Source organism: Molossus molossus, unplaced genomic scaffold (assembly GCF_014108415.1).
Source record: "Molossus molossus isolate mMolMol1 unplaced genomic scaffold, mMolMol1.p scaffold_m16_p_15, whole genome shotgun sequence".
NCBI classification, from domain to species: domain Eukaryota; kingdom Metazoa; phylum Chordata; class Mammalia; order Chiroptera; family Molossidae; genus Molossus; species Molossus molossus.
In genome coordinates, this window is record NW_023425350.1 from 78,219,920 (window position 1) to 78,229,489 (window position 9,570).

At 41.8% G+C, this 9,570-nt stretch overlaps 1 pseudogene; it reads left to right on the forward strand.

Annotated features, from left to right (window-relative positions):
* The first annotated feature begins 7,839 nt into the window (after positions 1-7,839).
* LOC118630991 lies at positions 7,840-8,937 on the forward strand (annotated as a pseudogene).
* Positions 8,938-9,570: the final 633 nt, after the last annotated feature.

Consider the following 9,570-nt stretch of genomic DNA (forward strand, 5'->3'; position numbering starts at 1 on the left):
TTTTCCCACCTATGTTAGAATTTGCATTTTACCTTTTAAAAATTTAATTGCTGGATTTAAAAAAAGATACTTCTTGTGTGTTAATGGGGTCAGGTTTTCAGTCCTCTTTAGTTCCTACTTGAAATCGATTTTTAAACACTGTTTTGGTGGAGATAGTTAATAAATTAAAACATTCATACTAGATATACATCCAACCCAAATCTCACCTTTGTATCTGCCTGAGTATCATCCAAAACCATGCCACACATCTAGCTGAGCTTTGGACAGAGTGTCCAGGGAGTTCTCATTTATGAACCTAAGTGGCTGATTAGATTCATCTACAAAGTAACTTTCAGACAGTCTGTTTGGAAACAAGCATGGCATTTTCTCATTGGTCTTGAACCATTTAACTAGTGATCACCTATAGTTTAGAGAATTCAGTTCAGGTTCTCAGTCATTACCAAAGTGAGTTCATCCACCAAAAAAGCAGATGACATGGGAATTTTAAGTTTGTAACAATTTTTTAATTCCCCTTTTTTCTCTAAACTTGCTTAAAATAAGCAATAAGAAATTGCACCTTGAATTTATGTATGCACCTATTCATCAAGTGCTAATTTAAGAAGTTCTAGAGGAAACGTTAAAAAAAAATTAAAAGACATTTACAATAGTGTAATTATTTTAGAGGAGGAGAAACAAGACTCCTTTCTGGTTACATTGGTTGAGCATTGTATCTATCTCTCTAATCTTGCTAATTTTTAAATTAATCCTTTAATCTTCTTTTAACCAAGGAAAAATATTCTACTTAATAACAGGGATAAATAGCATGGTTGCACACATAACCACACATCCACATATAAATACATTTATATGTTTATTAGTGATCAATCATTTACTAACCATTTTTTAAAATTGTACTGATATTTCATCATTATTTTAGAAAATATATAATGTGGAATAGTTTGAAGACAATCAGAGAACAAAAAGGAGTTCACCATTGCTCTACCCACCCCTCTTTGGTTGGGGTTCCTTGATCTGCTGATTAAAACATGAACTGGTAGAACTGATGGGTAGGAATTGCTGTGAAAATACTATGTGAACCACCAGGTAACAATCTGTAAAGCAGCTGCGTTAAGTGGTTAGCATTTAATCTTAAGCACCTCTCCAAATTGCTCCCTTGAGAGTCCCAATTTATTGCTGGACCATTGGATTGGTTCCAGTATTCACTATTGTACCAATACTATGCCTGTTCCCTAACACACACACACACACACACACACACACTCCTTGGGCATACAGATACATGAAAGAAAAATTTTATGACACATTGTATGTTAGTATCACCAAGTTGTAGCATCAGACAAAATATGTGAGTAGCACTCAGTTCTAACAATCTTATCAATAAAATCTTATAACAGTGATAAAAATATTTCAACAATAATACCCAACTAGCATAGAATACACTTGTGACCAAAACACACTGAGAACTAGTAAAGTGGGCATAGACACTGGCCCTGGACTTTCTGTCTGCTGTGCTCCTGGTGACTAATGAAAGCAGGGATTTACGCATCAGGGCATTTGTTCTCCACTGACCGACCTGGCCCAGAGGCCAAGGTGGCGACAACAGGAACGAGCAAGGTACATGTGCTGCTTCCACCACCAGGCGGCGGGCACCTGCCAGCCCCCGTGAAATCGTGATTCAAACATTCTCTGATGTGTCTTCATAATTTTACTGCTAGTGGATTTAGATGGCTGATTAGTTTTAGGGCACTTTATTTTAGACATGAAAGAATAAGTATAATGAAAGCAGGAAAAGATTGCCTAATGGCTAACATTTATTTTTTTCTACTTAATGCTACTTAGCATCTTGTTTTTTAATTTCCTGGAAAAATATTGACAATTATATATTTTATTTTTAAAAAGTAGACAACATTTATAATACTGCTAATGAACTATTGCACCTAAAGTACCATTTCATAGAAGTTAAGGATTATAAGTAAGTCTCTAAAATTACAAAAGGCCAACAGACTTAAATCAATCAGCAACTGAGATCAAACATACTGCTTTCAGTTCACATTAAGTCGTTAACAAGGTTCAAGTATGCTACTGGGTCACGCAGGAAAACGTATGGTGACAAATGTCGTGCACTCTACCTACAACTGGTTCGCCCATTTTGCTTTCCCGCCTGCGACTTCAGGTGAGTGGGTGTCAGCATGTTTAAATTTAGAGACGTGGAATTTGAAAATATTTTGTTTAAGCTGTGAAAAGGGATTTCTTCTGTCTTTATGTTACAAAAGAGGTTTTTCCCATTTGTGCTTTGTCGGTCTTTTATAAACCTTACTTGGCAAAATCACCCTGTAAAGAATACTGAGGATGTAGGTGCCCTAGGAAAAGTCTAAATCCTTTCCACGTGCTCGTCTAAAAGGAAGCTGTCTTTACCTCTAAGAAGTAAAAGAGAACAAAAACGTGAACGAAAACTAGGGTATTTCTGGTTATGCAGAGAAGAGAGGCGCAGCGATGGCGCGAGATGCTCACTGTGGTTTCTGTGTGGAAGAGAGAAGTGGTCGGAGAGGAGTGAGGGCGCAGAGAGGCGCCTGGAGAAAGGAAAGCAGGGCCCTGGGAGGGCTGAGGCGGTGGTGCTGAGGCTGGGAGGCTGGGACGAAGGAGAAGCAGCCGCTTTGCCAGCCCCCCCCCCCCCTCGCCCGCCCCACAATGCCTGCCCTGGGTCAGCTGCTGACCCGTCCTGGCTCCAGAGTCCCTTCCCTCCATCCCCGCTCTGGCTCTGCAAGAGCTCGGGGAGCCCCTCCCAGCCCCGCTTCTTTGAATAAATCTCCTGTACTTATGAAGCGCAAAGGTAAAGGGGGCAGAATCACCATTCTTTTCTAGTTGGCACAAACACCAATTCAGCCGGAAGGAGTACTTACTTATAAGATGCTATTGACTGCATAAATCACTGTGGAAGCCCATAGAAAGCAGGGAAATAGCATAAGTCTGGCCACAGAGAGATAAGCATCTTCAAGAAAAGCAAGCTGTAAGCAAAGTGCATTATGCTGAACAAAAATCCCGGAGGTTCCCAAAGCTCTGACTTAATCCCACTGTGCCCGCGGTCCACCCGGGAGGGCAGCCTGCCCGGCTGCGCCTGCGCACGCCCGAAAGACAACAGCATCCTCCAGAGAAGTCAAAACCAGAAGGTGGATACCAGTTGTCTTTGAGTAATGGGAGCCTGACTGGTCTTTAAAAACTTTCCCAATTTTCTCAGTTTTCAAATTTTTTCTAATGAGTCTGTTTGTGATATACGGTTTTTCTAAATTTGTGTCTGTGAGGTGGAGGTGGCAGCAGAATGTGCTCCCCTCACCTGGAGCAGGCCCCCGCGTCACCTGGGAAGCAGGTTGCAACCACAGACAGGGCCCTTCCCCACACCAGTTCCTGAGTTAGCAGCCTGGGAGGGGCCTGAGAACTGGGCCTTCTCCATGTCACCCAGGGCTGCTGCTGGGGGGCTGCTTTCAGAATCACGGACCCACAGCGGGCGCTGCAGGCATCAGACTGCCTCAAATGACAGCGGGTGTTCATTCCAGCTTCCACATGCTGCGGGTCTCCAGGCGCGTGAGAAGGGGAGGAGCTGGTTGGCCCACCTGGTGTTTGAAGGAGGGTGTAAGTGAAGCTCAGGGCCAATGACGACCTTGGACAGGCATGGTGCCCTGAGATTTGCCCTGGCTGGGATAGAGATGGCAATCATTTAGACACTGAGAGATCAAATCAGTAAAATGTGTTAAAACACTGCCCACAGAAGTCTAAATTGGTGATGGTTGGTTCTCTGGGGGAAGAGAAATGGGCTGCTTATCAAAGAGAACCAGAACAGACGGCCCATCTAGTCTCACCTCATGACCTTCCGCACACAGCTTGTTTGCCTCACAGGTGCGGGGCCCCTCCCCTCTCATCTGCTCAGGTCATCAGCTGCTCACTCATCTTCTTTCCTTCCTCGTCCCCTACACCCCCCCTATTCACTAGACGTTTCCCAAAAGTACAGCAACATTCCATCATATTCCCCATCTCCAACAAACTGGCAACACCTTATAGGACCTCATAGCTCCCTTTACCAGCCCCCAGGTTCTCTGCTGCCTTTCAGAGAAAATGTTTAAATGTACCAGATGTGACCCTTCCCTCCTCCACCTGCCTCCTTCAGGGGCATCCCAGACCTTTGAGCTGCCATCCCCAGCACAGCTCAGAGCATTCATAATAACAGTACAAGCTACTGTGTGTTTTTATTTAATCCTCACAACACCCTCTGAAGGAGACATTGTTAGTGTACCCAATTTGTCCATGGATAAAGCGAGACCTATAAAAGTCACACAGCTATTGGTAGCAAAGCTCAGCCATGGACCTCCACCTGTGCAGTGGAATTCTGAAGCAGAGACCTGTTCTTCCTCTCCCCTTCCCCCACCATTCACACTTAGGGCTCTGTTTACACTTGGCTTCCTCAAGGTCTTCTTCAGGATGGGGGCTCTTCCCCCTGCTTAGAACACTTTTCCCACATGGGACCATCTCAGCTACTTCAAGTGTTTGCTCAAATGTTTCCCTTCCTGTTATTTTTCCTTACTCTACTTCAGCTTCTTGCTATTCTTCTATTACACCAACTCTGCTTCCACCTCAGGGTCTTTACCTCCCTGTTCTAGAGACACTTAGGCAGCTTTCTCCCTGGCTTCCTTGGCCTTGTATTTTGTGGTCATCTTACCAGAGAGGACTCTTCTCACCAATGTGACTAAACACAATCCCCAATTCCATCACGCTCTCTTTGACCATGTTTTCATAGAAGACATTCCCATTTGATGCATTTAACGCTTATTTGCTTTTTTTTTTTTTTTTTTTTAATTTCTTTACAGTTCTTGGGCATAGTATATGCTCAAAAATATTTGTTGAGTGAATGGTTAGACCCGAATAAAAATGAATGTCTTACATCAGAAATATAGATTGAACCTATTTTATAAACATGAAGGGGAGACTTGCCCTACCTGGGTTAACATCAGGGGTTCTGAGAATAATGAACCTCCTTTTTAAAATGTAAAAGGTAAATACATATATTAGTTTAAATACTTGTTTTAGGTAAACTGATGCTTATGGTAACTGGAAATCTGTGCTTGCAGATTTCATACATTTCTACACATATAATACACTTATATTTCAACACTGCCTACCTCTTCAATTTATTTTATATCATTATCCCCAATAAATTGTCCTACATTAAGAACCTATCCCAATTCTGGAACTTTTCCTTCACTGCTATTTTTTATGTCCCCCTGAACATATGTGTGCGCACACACACACACACACACAGCGTTTCTATCTACTATGGACCAAATCCTGTCTTTTCTACTAATTCTCTGTATTAGATACCCCCTCCCCTCTCTATCCTCTCCATTCACTCCAGCCAGATGTCAATTACAATGTGATCATTCTAATGTGGCCAACGGATTTGGAGCAAGGAGACAAGCTATGAACCAGAAGGAAATGCCATGATTCAAGACCCCAAGCCAGAGAAAAGACACAAGCAAACAGAAGCTCATCCATCAGAGTGGGAGTTAGACCCTGGGGTCTGCAGGGAGAAGGTGAATAATAAATACTGAGTTGCACTGGCCCATGATGGATATTGTTAAAGCTGTCCTTCTTTTCAAGAAGCCTCTCTTCCTAAGCCAAGTCTGGGGCTCATCAGGGTCATGTCCTGCTTGATATTTCGTGGTTATCTATTTATGTCTTCCTCTCCCTTAGTGACTGGAGAGCTACCCAGGGCACTATATAATTCATCACTCCAGGATGTGTGTATACAATGCCTGCCATTCACTAGACATATTGATATAATAATTAGTGAATAAATGAATGTTCTTCTTATTACTAAAAGTTTCTCAAAGTCTTTAAATTGTATTTAAAATTGATTCTGAAAATATTAGATTTGAGAAAGCATATTATTTTGGTTTTATAATCCCATAAAATAGTAAAGATACACATTTCAATGTCTTGTTAAGGGTTTGGTTCAAGTGTATGCACCTGACATCGAGATGGCCTGTCTCATGTGCGGTGGTCCGTGCTTGTTCACAAACGCCACCACTCACAGGGACCCGCCTTTGCAGTGGGTTTGCCTCGTGTGCGCCAGCGAAGCAGCCAACAGCACGGCGAGCACAGAGCACTGCACGGTGTGTGCGGGTGTCAGGCTCCGTTGAGGAGCAGTAGGTTCATTTTGGGGTGCTTGTTTTTGCCTCTGGAGGTGAGATGAAGTGACGTTGATACCATATGCCCATCAAGTCTAAAGCAGACTTGTGTGTAATAATAATGAAAAAGAGGAGGGAGTTAACGTAACGGAGCAGACCCAGCTTGGTGACAGGGCTGTTGTCTGGTTTGCTCAACACAATCAAGCGGGGTGTTGGCAAAGGCGTGTGATGAGGTCAGAGTGCTCCTCATTATCCCGACTGCGGGCGAAGCCTCGGGTGCTGCCAGCTTCTTAGTGACCCCCCGCCATTATTACCTATTGAACAGAACTGAGAGATGTAGTTGTGCCCAATTCTAATTATTATGGTCCCTCTGGCTTTGCTTCTAAATGTGTGCCTACACAACCCACAGATGGCCATGGACGGTGAGGCACTGTGGTGAAGACGGATGAACTGCACTAAAATCCTAGTTCTGCTCTGACGGGCTGGGTGAGGGCTGCAGGCTCCCTCTCACTACGCTAAACAACCAGGACTCCAGAGTACACTTGCAAGTTCCTTTTCATTATTTAAGTTGAACCCAAGGATATGTCCTCTCTACGGAATGTGTTTGATGTCCCAGGAATGTAGGCGCCCCCTGCGCTCTATTCACAAAATACCCCTCAGTTACCTAGTGCAAACACATGGTACTTTGATGTAATTGGTGTTCTTGGATGTCTGTTATTTCCCTAGATATTGTTTATTGTATACATTTGATTTATTATATATTTTATAAAGAAACAAGAAATCAGAGGAGAAACTTGGGAGACAGATTATGGAACCGAGCTGGAGAGAGGTTGTGATGTGTTTGCAATTTTTTAAAAACATTAAAAATATATATTTTTTTTGAGAGAGAGAGAGAAACATCAATGTGTGAGAGAAAGATGTGAGAGAGAAACATTGATTGGCTGCCTCCTGCACACCCCCACTGGGGATGGAGCCCTGACTGGGAATCACACCAGGCCCTCTCAGTCCATGGGAGGATGCTCAATCCACTGACCACAGCGATCAGGCAATGTTTGCAATTTTTAAATGTTTTTAAAATTTTATTAATAAACATTTCCATTAGCTATTATTAACCATGTCACATTGTACATACCCCTACATTAATGGAAAAATCAAGAACATAAAATAAAATAAAGACATACCAATAACAATGCATTCCCCTCATTTGGAGTATCATGATATGTAACTTTCTCAGTTTAGTTTATATAGTATTTTAGACAACAGTTTGGACAGTATTTTTTTGTAAAATTATTAATGTAAAAGTAAGAGAAAGCATAGAAAAGTGTAAAAATAAAGACAAAATCATTCTTTTTAGTGGTAAACATTTGATAAAAAATACAGATTTTGAATTAAGATGCTGTATGCCGGAAACTTATGTTATTAACTAATGTTACCTCAGAAATTGTTTTAAAAAATCATTCTTCCGTTCGGCTCCTAGCTGACTCCGAGGAGGGCAGTGTCGCCGGACCGCGCTGCGGACACCTCCACCCAGGACAGCTCCCCGTCCCGGCCTCCCCGCTCTTGCCCTCGAGTGCCCTCGCCTCTAGGGGGTCTCAGATCCGATATCGTGGGCGGAGTGAGAGCAGGCCGGGGAGGGTGATTACATGGAAGAGCCGTGATCAGGATGACAGAGGTACTCACAACAACAGACTCTCAGAAACTGCTACACCAGCTAACTCCCTGCTGGAACAGGAGCCAAAATGTCAGCCAAAGGTCTGTGGCTTGAGACTCATTGAATCTGCATACGCTAAAGGCCTCAGGATGACCGCAAGACTAAGGGACTTTGAAGTAAAAGATCTTCTTTGTCTAACTCAGTTCTTCGACTTCAACACAGAGATGTTTTCTCTAACTGGGAATTTACTGGACAGATTCCTGTCCAAAATGAAGGTACAGCCCGAGCACCTTGGGTGTGTTGGACTAAGCTGCTTCTCCCTGGCTGTAAAATCAGTAGAAGAGGAAAGGAATGTCCCGTTGGCAAGTGACTTGATTTGAATAAGCCAGTATAGGTTCACAGTTTCAGACCCGATGAGAATGGAAAAGGCTCTGTTGGAGAAAGCGTGTTGCAAAGTCAAAGCTACGACTGCCTTTCAGTTTCTGCAGCTCTATTATTCACTCATTCAAGAGAATTCACCACTTGAAAGGAGGAGTAGCCTTAATTTTGAAAGATTAGAAGCTCAATTTAAGGCATGCTACTGTAGGATTCTGTTTTCTAAAGCAAAGCCTTCTGTGTTGGACTGTCCATCATTGCATTGGAATCCAAGCACAGGAGTGTGCAGAGTTAACAGAAGGCATAGAACGTCCTCAGAAACATTCCAAGATAAATGGCAGAGATTTGACCCTCTGGCAAGAACTCGTATCCAAGTGTTTAACTGAATGTTCATCAAACAAGTGCCCCAAACCAAATGGTCAGAAGTTGAAATGGATTGTTTCTGGGGGAACCACATGGCAATTGAAGCATAGTTACTACAGAATCACCCACCTTCCAACAATTCCTGAAATGGCTCCTTAACTGGATTATTGCAGCAACAGAAACTCTTCTCTGAAGCCTTTTTCCATAATCCTGAAGGATGGATTACATAATGTTATAGTGGATTTAAGCTGTGAACCCTCAAAACATCACAACTGGATTAGTATTGATGTTCTCAGATTTGGGAAAACTGCCTAATTAACATTATGCTGTAGTGGAGTTATGCTTACATTTGAATTCACCTGAGGCATGTAAACAAAGCCAAGAACATAATGTGAATTATTAATGACAAGTCTGGGAAGGTAAACTGTGAATCTTCATTCCTAACATTGATCCAACTTTCTATATTGGGTCAGTATATTTAGGTGGTATTAAAAATGATAACCTACTTAATTTAAATCTTAAATTATGAGGTTTATATCAAAACCAATAAATCACAAATGTACTTTTAAGACATTAGAAGGGTCACTACTTTGGGCAGTGAGCATGGTTTCTCAGCACCCACAATGTAATAGATTATCCAGGAATGTGGACTTTATTGCTACATGGAAATTACATTTAAATTTGAAGGCATTTTATATAAAGAAAAACTACATACCTAGTAATTATGGCATATTAATTTATTTTTAATATTTTTTTTCTAGAAAAAAGGTGATGTTTATGTCTAGAAAATAAAGATTTTACACAAAATCTGCTTCAGTATAGTCCCATCAAGAAATTTTGTTTTGTCGTGCTAATGACTCTAAAAATATTAACATCGCTCTGAAAACTTGACTTAACACTCCAGAAGTTTTTACTAAGGATTGTTTTTATACAACTGCTATTGCTTCTAATTTAGAATATTGTTTAAAATGAAGGAATTATACTTTCACTAATTTCCCCTACTGT